At 42.2% G+C, this 14,272-nt stretch overlaps 1 protein-coding gene across 4 annotated transcripts in view; it reads right to left on the reverse strand.

Moving 5' to 3' along the window:
- Nucleotides 1-14,272, reverse strand: part of INPP4B (inositol polyphosphate-4-phosphatase type II B) — a 515,731-nt gene that overhangs the window by 472,640 nt on the left and 28,819 nt on the right. The gene's annotated exons all lie outside the window — the stretch shown is intronic.

Raw genomic sequence — 14,272 nt, forward strand, 5'->3', positions numbered from 1 at the left:
CATAACAATCCTGTGTATAACGTGCACAGAAACAGCGGTGTGCCTTATACACAGCAAAATGCGGTACCCTCTATTTTTGACTAACCATTTTGTCTATAACCTGGCTGCCAGTCACTCACAACTTTTGCCTTCTGCACTTTCTGTTTGTCTTTTTTTTAAAAAATAAAGCCTTTATCTTATGTATTTGAGACTTGCATACATAATGGCTTCTCACCATTAGAAATAATGTTGACTGTAGGGGTTTTGTAAGTGTTCTTTAGCAAGTTGAGCAAGTTCTCCTAGTCATAGTTTGGTTACAGTTTTTACCATCAATGAGTAGTGAATTTTGCCAAATGCTTTTCCTGCATTAACTCATAGGAGCCTATAACTTTTCTTCTTCAGCCCATGATGTGGTAGCTCCTGGTCCTTTAAACCAATGGTACCACTTGTCCCTCCACATAGCGTATGATGTTAGTATTACCTGGTTTGTTCCCACTAATATAAATAAAACATGTGTTAACTTTCTAATTGGATTAGACATTTTTGTTTGATATCAACATAAGCCCCATGCTTATTTCCCCTCATGAATTATTCTTAATTTAGGTATCTTCCACTATGTTCCCAGAGTGGGGCTTTTATTCCTCACTATGTTACATTTAGTATTAAATTTTACTGTATATTCACTCAACAAATATTTATTGAGTGCATTTTATGTGCCACTCAGTTCTACGGTGCTGGGAATTAAGCAAAATGGGCAATGTCCTTGCTGTGGCAGAGCAGGCATCTGGTGGAGGAGACAAAGCATAAATAAATTGATCCCAATATACAACGAATGCTAATACATACCATGGAAAAATAGAGCAAGGTCTGGCAATAAATAGGGTAAGAGAGGTCACTGAGCGTGGTCAAGGAGGACTATCCCATTTAATACAATACTTGAAGGATGAGAATTCAGTGTATTGAGATTTTTTCCTTTGAAAGCTGCCATCCAGCATGTCTTCTCATTCATTCATAGTTCTGCATTATTAAAAACAATTAATAGGGCAAGACCAAAAACAGAGCTTATTTGCTTAGAATTGTTGATTCATCTAAGAGGGAACTACATTTCCTAGAATTCCTTTCTCTGATGGCTCTGAGCTAAGATTGGTCATAAGAGAAATTAAGGCAAGACTGAAAGGCAACAAGAAACAGCAGCCATGTTTATGCTTCCAAGGTTGCCATTGGGCCACATGCTTCCAAGCGAGATCTATCTGACTACAGACAGATCAGTTGCGACTCTGCAGCTGACCTTGCCCGCAGCACCTGGAAGAGCCACACTCCTTCAGCTTCTCCAGCTCCCACATCAGGTGCAGCTCTGGGCCTCGGCTTCTCCTGCCAGATACCTGCATCATCAGAACCGGACACTTGGAGGCTGAAGCAGGATCCAGACCATCCTTGTTGCAGTTTGTCCCTGCAATCTCCCCTCACATCCACCTCTCCTTCCTGGTGTTCTGCCATGCTGACTTCAGCCCCAGCAGAAGCATCAGCCTTACATAAACACTTTAAACCAGCTCCCACAATTACACAGTCAGCCCCCTATTTCATGTTACTCCTGGGGCTCCATTTTACAGCTGAATCCTGACTGATGTAGGGACCTACCATCAACGCCTTTCCTCTTACTACTTCTGATTCAACTTGGAGCAGAGAATCACTGGACCCACCATGAGTTCATTCGGATGTGCTGTTATCAGTCACATTTCTGCATATGGCCTGCAAGAATGTCCTTAGAAGATTTGTAAATACCTAAATTAAAACCATCATGTGTACAGTTTTACCTGGACCTCTCAGTATTAGAAACACATTATAAGAAAAAAACAAAGTTAATTTGGCATGATTTCTGGTGATCGTCATTTTCTTTCTCAAAGGTGACAAGTCACCTGTTTAGCAATTCCTTCCAGAATCTTGTAGGAAATTGCTGTCAGAATCACTACCTGGTAGTTTTCAGAATTTATCTTTTTGCTTCTTTGAAAAGTAAGGCACCTCTTGGGTTCCCTGTGATTCTTCAGAGGTTACTGACAGAGCTTCTCTAATCACAGCTATAAATTGTTTTCTGTGCCCCAAGGATATAATTTGTCTGACCCTGGAGACTTGCATTAATTTAAAGCAGTTTGACATGCTCTTGCTATTTCTTGTCAAGATTCTTACCAGCTGTGGGCTAAGGTCTAGTGGACTTGCTCTGGCCAAAATAAATAAATAAATAAGTTTGGAATAGGCCCTAGAGAAGCAACACCGCTTGGTATGTGGTATATTGTGGTGCTTCTCAAACACTAATGGGCTTATAAATTACCCAGGATCTTGCTAAAATGCAGGATTTTTCTTCCGAAAGTGTAGATGGGGCATGAGATTCTGCATTTTAACAAGCTCCCTGAGGTGGTGCTGCTCTTGGCCCCTCAACCATTTGTTGAATAGTGAGAATACAGTGAGAAGCAAAGGCAGTTTTCCTGGGAAGCTAATGAAGCTTGAGGACCATCATTTGGTCCTTGAAGTTGCCAGGAGCTACAGAATATTCTAGGTGAATGAGAGGAAATGAGGCTGCAATTAGAAAGCATTTCTATAGATAAGCATTTCTGGCAAAGTACATAGAGATCTCAGAAAAAAAGAGAGCTGGACCTCTGAGGTTTGAGTAATTTGTTCTAACTTCTCCCATTCTAAATATTCCAAGTGCATCTAATCTTATAAATTATTATTTTGTATTGTTGTATTCAAACTGAGCCCCCCAAAATGTATACATTTCATAGCCAGTAGACGTGAATATATCCCAGGGAAGAGAAGGAAGTTCAGAGCCACACAAACTCAGATCTGCCAGTTAATAGTGAGCTCGGGCAGACAGATGCTGGCCTGGGTTTGAAGATGATCATGAATAATGATTGGAACTCAGTTCAAAGCTACTTTTAATCTGACCTATTCCAAAAATACCAAATAGCAATGCAAAAATTGCTAGAAGTATAGAAGGGAATGAGTATCTACATTGCTTTCCTTATAACTGGTAGATGTACATCTAAAGCTTGCTAGCCTAGAAATCTGAGTGAAGAAAGAGGCCCCTCTAAGCAGTGTTCTACAACAGTGGACTTTTATATTTGATGGGCAGACCCTATGATGACCCCAAATATTCCTCACCTCCTAGTCATAAGGTCTTTGTGTAAATTACTCCCCTTATAACTTGCTTCTAGTCAACAGAATGTGGCAAAGATAACAGAACGCACTCCCAGGACTACAGTGATTACAGACAAGCTCTGCCCACTGGCCTTGAAGAAGAAGTCACATATGAACTGCCTACAGAGAGAGCCACATGTCAAGGAACTGCAGGGGCCTCTTGGAGGCCAAGTCTAGTCTAGTCCCTAGGGCCTCAGTTCTACAATCCCAAGGAACTGAATTCTGCCAACAACCACATGAGCTCAGAAGAGAACCCTGAGGTCCAGATAGGAGCACAGCCCTGCCAACTCCTTGACTGCACCTTGGTGACAATGAGCAGAGGACCCAACCCAAGCCATGCCCAGGTTTCTGACACACAGAAACTATGTTATAATAACATGTGTTGGCTTAATCCACTAAATCACTAGTAATTTGTTACACAGCAACAGAAAACTGATAACAAAGCATCACTACATTGGCACCCAAAACGAGGCAACAATACTCCTTTGGAGAGAGGCATGTCCCCCAGGCCTAATATCCCCATTCCATTCCATCTGGAATGGAATATCCCCATTCCAGAACACAAAGTCCTCACCATCCAAGCTCCTGGAGCTACCTCCCTCTCCTCTTAGTCTGTCTTTCTGGGCCTAGGAGTCTTCGTGTAGGTCTTTAGGTACCTCCATAAGAGACACTGGCATAACCTACAACAGAGACCAGCTATGTAATTCTTAAGATCTAGTGCAAAATAAAAAGGTGGGGCCCATTTCAAACTGTTTAAAGAGTTAAGGATGGTGATAGCAGAGCACTAAACCAAGCACTGGGTGCAACTAAGAACAGGATTCCGTTCCTAGCTGGGTCTTACCACTACATTAGATGTGCCTTGAGCAAATTGTTTAAAGCGAGCCTCAGTGTGCTCATCTGCAGAAAATGCTGTGCAGTCCTGGCAGCACCTAACAGCGTGAAATGTGTGTATGTGAACTGTGCGTATGTGTAGATTCTGGTCTAGGTTAGGGACTCAAGGAATTCTCGCTATTTTTAACCTTCCTTTGGGTCTGCTTATCATTGAACCATCAGCCTCAAACACATACACATCCTTCTGATTGTTTTTTTTTTCTCCAAACACAGAGAATACAGTAACTTTAGTTGTCCAAAGACACATTGGTCACAGGTGATGATTTCTTTTGGGACTCATTACTCGTTTTCAGATCCTTCTTCCTGCTTTATTATGTTTAAAAATTGGCAACATACATGAAGACTTAGAGTACAGATTTGCAAATGTGAACATTTTAAAAAACAGAGCTTTGTCGTCTCACTACCCTACTCTGATAATCCAGTAGTTAGAGAGCTCGCTCCCATCTAATATTCCCCGGCAATACGGTGCCCTCTGCCCTGTGTTACAGACGTCACAATGGAGATTCTCAGCTGGGTTAAGGCGCTGGGATGGAAGGAGCAGCTATAAGAATCCAAACAGGTAAATAGACTGAAAAAGACTCTGGTGATTCTGACAAGGCAAGTATAAAATTCATCACCATCACTTGGTTCAGAATCTTATTTTAGAAAAAAATTTCCATACAGTTTGCCTTCTAGGGATAGACAGGGTTGTGTTTTTTTCTGTATCATTTTTTATGAGCCTGCAGCTTTTCACAAATTGCAATTCCCTGACCTCTCCATCATGTAAATTTTTCTTCAGGCAACATATGACTTTAATATTGAATGAGAGATCTTTTCATACATACGAAAAGATGAGGTAGAGTCTGAATTCAGGGCATTCACGCTAGCTCACCCCCATGAGTATGAGAACTGGTGCAGTTCCAGAGGCGTTGAATTACCAACTTATTTTAGGTTATGTGAGCAGGAAAGGTAACTTTCTATATGCACAAGTGGAGTTAATATGCCTGATTTCTAGGGGACCTCTGCAATAGCACATCCCTACTCAATCACTAACAGAATCACAGCCAACTGTCCCAGGCATCTTAAGATGAAATTCAGAATTTTTTCCCTGAGACAATTTTATTAATGCCAGTTATAAAAATTGACATTATTGAAATTATAACAGATTTCTTATAATGTGTTCAAGATTATTTGTGGGCTAAGCTACACTACACATTGGAAAGTGTTTAATTTTTGTAAGTTCCCAAGCAAGTCATTCACAAACAAACTTTTGGAATATGACCTCCACCTCATTTGGGGTCCACATGAACCTATAACATTTAAAACCATCAATAATACAGACCAAAGAAGGCTGCAGAGAAAATGGTGCCTCAGCGATAGGTTTACTGTCATAGCGGGAACCTTTTCATTCTATTCTGACGAGTCTGTGATTCCCAGCGATTTCTATTACCACTGTCACTTTGTACCAATACTCACACGGACGTCTATATCGGTGTGTCACCCCTCTCTCTTTTCCTACGTCCCGTGTTCACAGAACAAACAGTGGTGGCTGAAACCATGAGAGGTCACTCCACGTTCCATCTAAGAGATCGGGAGGCTCTAGTTGGCTTTTAACGAATCGAAGTAGACTCTGACTATAATAAGCTAAAAATGAACAAATAAAGGAAAAGAAGGAGAGAAGGGTCTTAGCCAGGTGGCTCAGTTGGATGGAGTGAAGCCCACACATCACAAGGTTATGGGTTCAGTCCCTGGTCAGGGAACGTAACCTGGTTGGGGTGTATATGGCAACGGATTGATGTGTTCCTCTCTCTTCTTCCCCGCTCTCTAAAATTAATAAACATACCCTTGGATGAGGATTTTTTTTAATTTTAGAGAAGGAAAGAAGAAAGTATAAAAAACTTGAGAACACCATTAAAACGACATTGTGCCATGGGTCCCAGGGGCAGACAGTGCCAATGGGAGCAAAGCAGAAGAACTGGGACCTGGGGCACAGAGCCAGACTTGCAGCGGGTGCCCACAGCCTGCGGTGCCCCTCAGAGGAGCTCCTGTTTCTTAAATAAGACTCCTCAGCTTTATAGTCTCAGCACAGGAAGAAAGAAGAGGACAACTTCTGGCACCTCAGTGACAAGTTCAGGTTCAATTGAGAGAGAATTACATCTTTTCTCTAAGTGCACATTATTTTCACAGCTTATTAATGTCACTTCCACAGAGCTAAGTGTCTGCATCTCCTCCTATGACAAAATCCTGTATGGTTTCTCATCCTTGACCCTCAACAAAGTTCCAGAAGCACGATGACGACAGTTTCGAGGAAGGCTGAGTATCAGAGGGACCTGAGAGACGGAGGTGGGTCAGATACATTTGCAGGGTAGAATCAATAGGACACATACCAAACACAAGATGGTGTTGGAAATAGGGCCGAAAAGCAAAGTTACATTTGACTCTATCATGCCGAGGGCACACACATTTAGCACTGAAGGCATTAATAAACTCCAAAAACAATTTTCCTCTTACACCAAAATTCAATTCTGTCTAGACTGAATCTGATCCTAATGTACTTCTCATAAAGGTGTCAGAAGCTGGACCATGGTTTCTTTTTCGGTTGTGAATATAAAATTAATGAGACTAGAGAGGGTGCCTATGAGCTCATTTATCTCAAGACCTTAGAGGATTCAGAGAAATCAATCTCATAATTCTCACTGAATTTGTGAGCTAAAAAGTGCTTTTAAAAATGCACAGTATCATTGCTGTGGTTCTTCTGTGCCAGTGAGACAGTGTTCAAACTTGACAGATTTTCTTTTCTTATTGAATTTATTGGGGTGACACTGGTTAACCAAACTATACAGGTTTCAGGTGCTCAATTCTACAACACATCATGGGTAGACTGTACTGTGCATTCACCACCCAAGTCAAGTCCCTTGTCCATCACCATCTGTGCCCCCTATACCCTCCTCCCCTCCTCTACCTCCCTCCCCCAGGGGCAGATTTTCAACAGGACTGTGGTGGGACTGGGAATTGGTGTAAAAGGGGTTGTTAAGGAAGCAGGAGCTGTTGAGGCTGTGTTTTCAGAGATTATCCTACAGGGATAATTTAGGGGATTTAGGTCAGCACTTCTGCTTCCAATCAGAAAAAAACCGACATGCACCCCACCTGTCCCTCACGAGTTCCCCGCTGCAGATGAGTCATCCTCCTGCTGTTGATGTTATTCCCACAGGTAGGCTGGGCTCCCCGCCACTGGTTGCCCAGCTGTGAACAGACCCTCGCCCTGCATGGCTATGGTCGGAGGCCACAGCTTTCAGTCATCATCAAAGAAATCTCTGTACAGCCAGGGTCGTTCAACATGGAGTAAGTCATCTTCCAAGAAAGTGATTTTCACGAAGATCACTTTTCTGGTGTTTCACCAGAAACACCCAGGAGAAGATGCAAATAGGTAGTGGATGGCTATGGTTAGATTAGATAAACATTTCCTGTTTATGAGTTAATTAAATTTGAGAGGTATAAAGCAAATCAAAGATGAAAAATCAGATTGGACGGAAGACTTTGCAAGGGAGAAAAGAATCCATAGGTTCAGTGAGAATGAATCTTTATAAATTAGGATGTAAGTCTTCACTGAAGGTGCATACCATTGGCACTGCAACTTTAAACGTAACAAATGTAACAATAAAATAAAAGAAACATCATGAAAATGGACTTCCCATGAGAAAATAAGCATTCACAATAAGAATTTAGTATTGTCCTTTATAGAATTACTAAAGGAAGACCATACTTTACTTGCAAGTCATTTTCAACGGGAATGACATATTTCTTCTTTTCATCTTGCTAACCCCTTTAAAGCAATGGCATTTTAAATGAAATTGGATATCTTCCATATTAGCAATATTTATGTCAGAGGGAGGACTGAAGCGCCGTGGAGAGACCATTTTTACTGACCTGGCTTCCTCTCCCCTGTTCTCAGCTTTTCATTTCCAGTTTCATTTTTTATGCCTCCCTTATGGAAGTTTAATTTTTAGACACCCTATTTTGCCACATTGGCATTATGATAAACAAAAACTTAGAATCCTCTGTATACTCTGAAAAACACTAACATGATAGAAAATAAGCATTAGCAAGACTAGAAACCGCAGCAAGTTACCAGCTTTCTCCGAACCTCCTACCACTTTCTCACTGAGGCAGGCTCGGCACCCGAAGGTGCTGGGGTCTGGTTGGCAAACGGTCAATGCGGAGCGCGGAGAGAGAAAGGGCGTGGTGGACAGCTGGCCAAGGGCATCACTGGACTAAGAAGAATAAGAGGTCAATTATCTTCCAAAAACATAAGATTTTAAGGCTAAGAAAAATGCCAGAAACTTTGGTTTTAGCTCCTGTATCTAAAGAGCTTACAAGTCGTGGCACACAGGCTTAGAGCAAGGAAAAAGCTTTAAAAACGAAAGATCAACAACTATTATTACGCCAATCAGAGAAATGAGATTTCAGGACAAATCACCCCAGAATCTGTAAATACAGAAAATCACAGCCAAGAACAGTCTACCTAGAGCAAAGCTATGGGAGCCATAAACTGCTAAAAACACCTAAGTGCATACTCGAAGTGAAAGCCACCTGAAAGGCTACATACTATATGACTTCGATTATTTGATATTCTGGAGAAGGCAGAACTAGAGATATTTTTAAAAATCAGTGGTTGTCAGGAGTTCAGAAGGGGACAGAGAGGGATAAATAGATAAAGCACACAGGATTTTTAGGATGATTAAACTAATCTGCACATTACTATAATAGTAGATTTATGACCTTATGCATTTTCTAAAACCCATAGAACACAAAACAAAATTTAAAAAAAAGAATTTATCATCAAACCACTTATTAATAGTGCTGTCACCTACCATTTAATTATAAAATAATACGTTTCACATTTGTTCACTACATATCCACACATAAATTGCCATTCCTATTGTATCACTTCATTCATAACCTGAACACCTTGATCCATCAGTATTATTTATTTATTGACGCAGAACATAAATATTTCACTGCCAAAAATATGAGTAGTAATCTACTGAGATCAACCTTTCAGTTACAGGACAAGAGGTAATACACACGATCATATTTTCAGTACCGAACTGTACCAGTGGCTTCATAGAATTAGCACAATAACATCGATTGAAAGCATAAAGGACTCTCCCGCACACCCTCACTCTCCTCGCCATGTGTAGCTCACCACCTGGTAAGCTCTCCACTCACACTGAAGTGCATTCGTGTGATTCTGCCACTAACATTGCGATCCCCAAGTCACTATGGGGAGTTTCTAAGGCAAACCTTCTTGTTATCATGTGCGTCCTATACATACATCCGACCCCCAATTCTCATGGCCCAAAAGAAAAAATGTGCCTTACATACAAATTGTCACTCAACAAAGATACAGTAGTGTAACGGTATTTTTTCCTGCTTTTACTAATTTTACAGATCCAGACAGAAGACAGTTCTTTTCTAGCAATTTAAAAATTGACGGTATTATATAAGTGCCAATCTACAATGCTGACATTTTTCTGCACTGCTTGTTAAAATACTAATTCAACTCTTGAATTCTACATGTATTTCCTTATCAGGAGTCACCTAGCAACACCGCCGTGGAGAAGTGGCGATGGAGGTGGGGACTGGGACCGGGTGCAGTGTTGGTGAACATGTGTCCCTGACGGTCACCTGCATGTTTGCCTCATGCACCATAGGGTGGCAGGACAGTGCAGTCATGGGCAATGGCTGTCACCGACTCGGAGGTGTTCAACACAGACAGGGTAGGAGAGTGGACAGTGGGGCAGGCAGCCTGGGGGAGAGGTTGTGGACAGAGTGTTGACCCAGAGGCTCCCTGGTCCAGGCCCTGCAGGAACCATCGACAGCCACCTGTGTATCCTGCTCTGAGCCAAGGCCATGGTGCCTGCTGCCCTCCCGCTGTGTGGCAGTGCTGGTGAGGGTGCCCTGGATGGGGGAAGGTCCCTGGGAGAGTCTGAGGTGATTCCCTGTGTCACCACGGAGAAAGGAGCATCGTAGCTACTGACAAGCTCCTCCAACAAAACCTCACATGGACACTATTTAAAAATCAACCGATGATTTGGACGTTGTCGGCATGATTTGATAAGTTTAAATGACTTCACAACTTATAACGCCCAGTAAGCTGTTTCATGTGTGGTGACAAATACGCACACACATACTGTTTAAGTTTGAGAAGCAAACGACATGGATAATTAAAAGCTTAAACAATACCTAGCTGACCACAGAGGAAAAATAAAAATAATATGTTACTTCACAGGTGCCTTATTTATGCTTATTCATAATAAAATGAGGTAGAAAAGACATCAGAACACCCAATTTTAGCAAAATAATTTGAGCAATAAAAAATTCTAGTTCCCATAGACTGTTGCCAGCGTCCTCAGCTCCTTGGCCTTGGCAGGTGGTTGAGGCAGAAGCAAGACAGCCCTGTGTAAGTACTCACATTAGAAGAACGCCCTTCTGGAACATCCCACCAGCCACAGATGGAGGATCTCATCCAGCTTTTAGACGCCGAAAATTAAAAGGCTTCCCTGTGACCCACGCCAGACACATGGGTAACAGAAGGCACACCCAGGCATTTAACACCCGGCACCCTGCCTCAGCTTCCCCTCTAGGGCGCACGATCTAACTCCTCGAAATGCTGACATTTCAAACCAGTCTCACTGTAGTGGGAGGTTCTTCCCCTCCAATCTGGTGCAACATAAGCCTTTCTAATGTCTCCAGCAAGGAGAATTAACACAGGAGCTGTTCACGTACCAAGACAGTAATGAGAAAAGCTAATATCGCCCGCATCCCTTGAAACCTCATCCACCTTTCATAAACACTGTCATTTCAGAATGGAAATGCACATCTTTTTCTGAACATTCTCATGGCAACCTGCTCTGTCATTCCTCACCTTTCACTGGATACAAGATGAAGAAAATGCCAGCAGGGTCTTCCAGGAAAAACCTCTCCAGACAAGTCATCACATGGAGCTACACTATCTAGATGAACAGGGCCCAGAGTTTAGCTGGGGGGCATCTGCTGGGTTAATGCAGCGACTGTAACACAGTGTTTCTCTGACAGCAATTTCGTCATGTCTTTCCGTCCCCCCCCACCCCATGTTACTAAGCGAGGTAATAGTGTTTGGTGTTATTCATTTGAGCTGTGCTCGATGCCTTGTCACTGGCAGTAAAAAAGATCAAGAAATCAACAATAACATATAAAAGAAGTTGGCAATGCCTTCTAGTTACATAGATTATAAATCCCAGCTAATAAAAAGTTTCATTTTAAAAGATTACAGTGGCAACAGCAAAATAAATTAATACTAAATCAACATTTGACAATGTATTGGTGTCCTACGTACAGTAAAAGCACAAAGTGACTGCAACGCCACCTCTTATCTCTCACTTCCTTTCATGATGCTGCATTTTGTGTCTTTGGGCAGTATTTATATTACGAACTGAAATTCTAATAGCAAATAAAACATAGTGGCAACTGCTTTAAAAATCATAACACCAATTTCTCTGTGATGCCTAAAAAGACACTGTATTCCACACCATCAGAAGAATGTCTCCAATTTGATGTCATCCGTCCCCAAGGAGGAAAAAGTCACCAAAGAAAGTCTGAACCTTTCCCCAGGTGATGCCAGGTTGAAAAGCGCTTCCCTCTCTGGGCTGAAGGGGAGCTGAAGTGGGGTCGAAGGGGGGCTGGGCCAGACCGGGGGTGGGGGGGCGTATAGCTGGAAAAAGGGACAGAATCCCTGCCCTGGCGGGGTGCTCCTCCCTCATCGGGGAAGAATGACAAGAAAGCAGGTTGCAGAAATAAATAAAGACCACACATCCTCTTTCCCTACAGAAGAGACCACATTTCAAACACATTGTCATCAAGCAAAAGTAAACTCTCGGTGGAAGACCAGGGAATTGCCATGGGGGAGGGGTTCCTTCCCAACCACATCCCCAGGTTACACCCCAACACTGAGAAGGTTAAAAAATTACTTAGAGCATGAAGTAATTGGCAAACATATGTTAACGTACACTGCAAAACATAAGTCTGTTTTTCTTGAGACCATATAGGTAACCAAATGCTAAGACAAAAATAAAAACAAGGATAGAAAATAGATGTCACTATCTGGTCAAGCTACCTACTGCTGCCCTGGCCACATCATCTGTCCTTTTCTCCGCAACGACTTTACATGGTTACTGCGTGAAGAGAGAAACGTCATGGACTACTAAAACTCAATGTGGCCTCCCGGAGACATACAGAAGACACAGGAGCTAACTGACTTTCCAGTGGCCAAAGCTGGAACAATCTGAGAAACAAAATTCGCAAAGTAGTATGGGATTCTAATTCAAAGAATAAAATAAATATTCATAATTCCACACTAAGGTAAATGAATAAATAAGTAAACAAATACATAAAAGAGACAGTTCTCCCACGCAGGATTCCAAATAATGTGTGTGGATGCCCCGCCCTCAAGGTGGAGCTGGCCAACACCCCAAGACCGGCCCTGGAGGGCGGTGCGGACAGTCGGGGGTTTGGAGCGCTCCGACTTCACAGCAGGGCGCTCTGACCAACGCAGCCTCACCGAGTGACCGGGGCTCACGCCCACGCTGTGTGCTCCTGACACGTTGCCATAAGAGTGGCGTAGTCTTCCCCTCAAGAACCACAAACCCAGTCGAATCATGAGAAAATGTCAAGTTCCAACAGAGGGGCCTCCTACAACGTCCTCAGACCTGTCCGGGTCACCAAAAACGAGTCCAAGAAAACCATCACCGCCGAGAGGGGCCTCGGGGGACGCGAGCACTGAACGTAGTGCTGGTAGGATCTCGGACCAGAACAAGAGCATTTGATCAAAAGTAAGAAAATCTGAGGAAAGGTTGGACTTGGTTACTAATAATGAATTAATATTGGTCCATTAATCTTAGCAAAAGTATCATAATAATATAAGACATTATTAAGACTGGAAACTGGGTGTGGCTCCCTGCAAATTCTGTACTGCTCCATAATTTCTCTGTACATCCAAAAGTGTCCTTGTTTTAATGATACCTGTGCAAATACAAATCTTTTATGCCACTCGTAATTTTCAGTTTAACAAAACAATTGCCTCTTATGCTCTCATTCTATGAAACATAAGCTGTGATGGAAAAATGACACCCCAAACTATGCCCTTGCAGGCATTCTGTCACCATTCAGTTTTTAACTCTGTAAAGACAAATGAGGTAACAAGCTGGACAAAAATTTGCTTAATGCTATATATATATATTTATATGCATTCGCTTCATCCTCTACATATTTTTCCTTATTCCAAATCAGGTGTCTTGTCTGGAGACATAGTTCAAAAATGTGGATGCCCTACTCTCACAGGCAGGTAAAAACCTACTTCCTGAAACCCCTTTCTTCTCCTACCTAATAGGTAGGTATTAGTTTTCTCTTCACTTCTGTAAATTGCTGGCTTTGTACCCAAACACGATGCTTTTTTTTTCCCTTCACAGTGGATCTTGTTGCCTTACTGTAAAGAAAGGAAAGTTCTACTTTCTATTGTGAAGTCAGAATGCTAAATTTGTGTCACCACCATTGTTACTATGGCAACAGACGGATGTCAGAAAAGGGATCAGGACCACTCCCGGACAGAAGGAAACACGTGTCTTCCGCCTCTGCGAGGGGTGGGTGCTCTGGGTGGGGTGAGGCACCTCTCCCTCTGCACCCAAGGCTGACTGAGTCCTTAGCCACAGACACTTTGAGGAGGCCTCATTTGCTACTCTCGATGCTTAGGCAGCAAGAAAGATAATACTCAGGAGAGATTAAAGCGGGTTAAACTCCAAGTTCCTGATTTTTCTTTCATAAGAAATTATTCCATCAGGAATGTGTCAATGATACTTTTTATTTATTTATTTATTTATTTATTTATTATTTATTTATTAGCCCCACCAGAGGCTGTTCTTTGCATTGCTTTTTTTTTTTTTTGAGAGAGAGAGAAGAACAGGCAGTGAAGGGGAGAAGAGAGAGAAAAAAACATTTGATGCAAGACAGAAGCATCAATCTATTGTGTCCCATATGCACTCTGACCAGGGATTGAACCCATGAGCTAGGCATGTGCCCAGACTGGGACTCAAACCATGAACTTTCAGTCTGCAGGACGACACTTAAACCAACCTAGCCATACCAGCCAGGGCACAATGATACTTCTTAAGTATTTAATTATGTATTCATACTTTTC

The sequence above is a fragment of the Artibeus jamaicensis genome, unplaced genomic scaffold, assembly GCF_021234435.1.
Source record: "Artibeus jamaicensis isolate MK-2021 breed Jamaican fruit bat unplaced genomic scaffold, CSHL_Jam_final scaffold_537, whole genome shotgun sequence".
Taxonomy (NCBI): domain Eukaryota; kingdom Metazoa; phylum Chordata; class Mammalia; order Chiroptera; family Phyllostomidae; genus Artibeus; species Artibeus jamaicensis.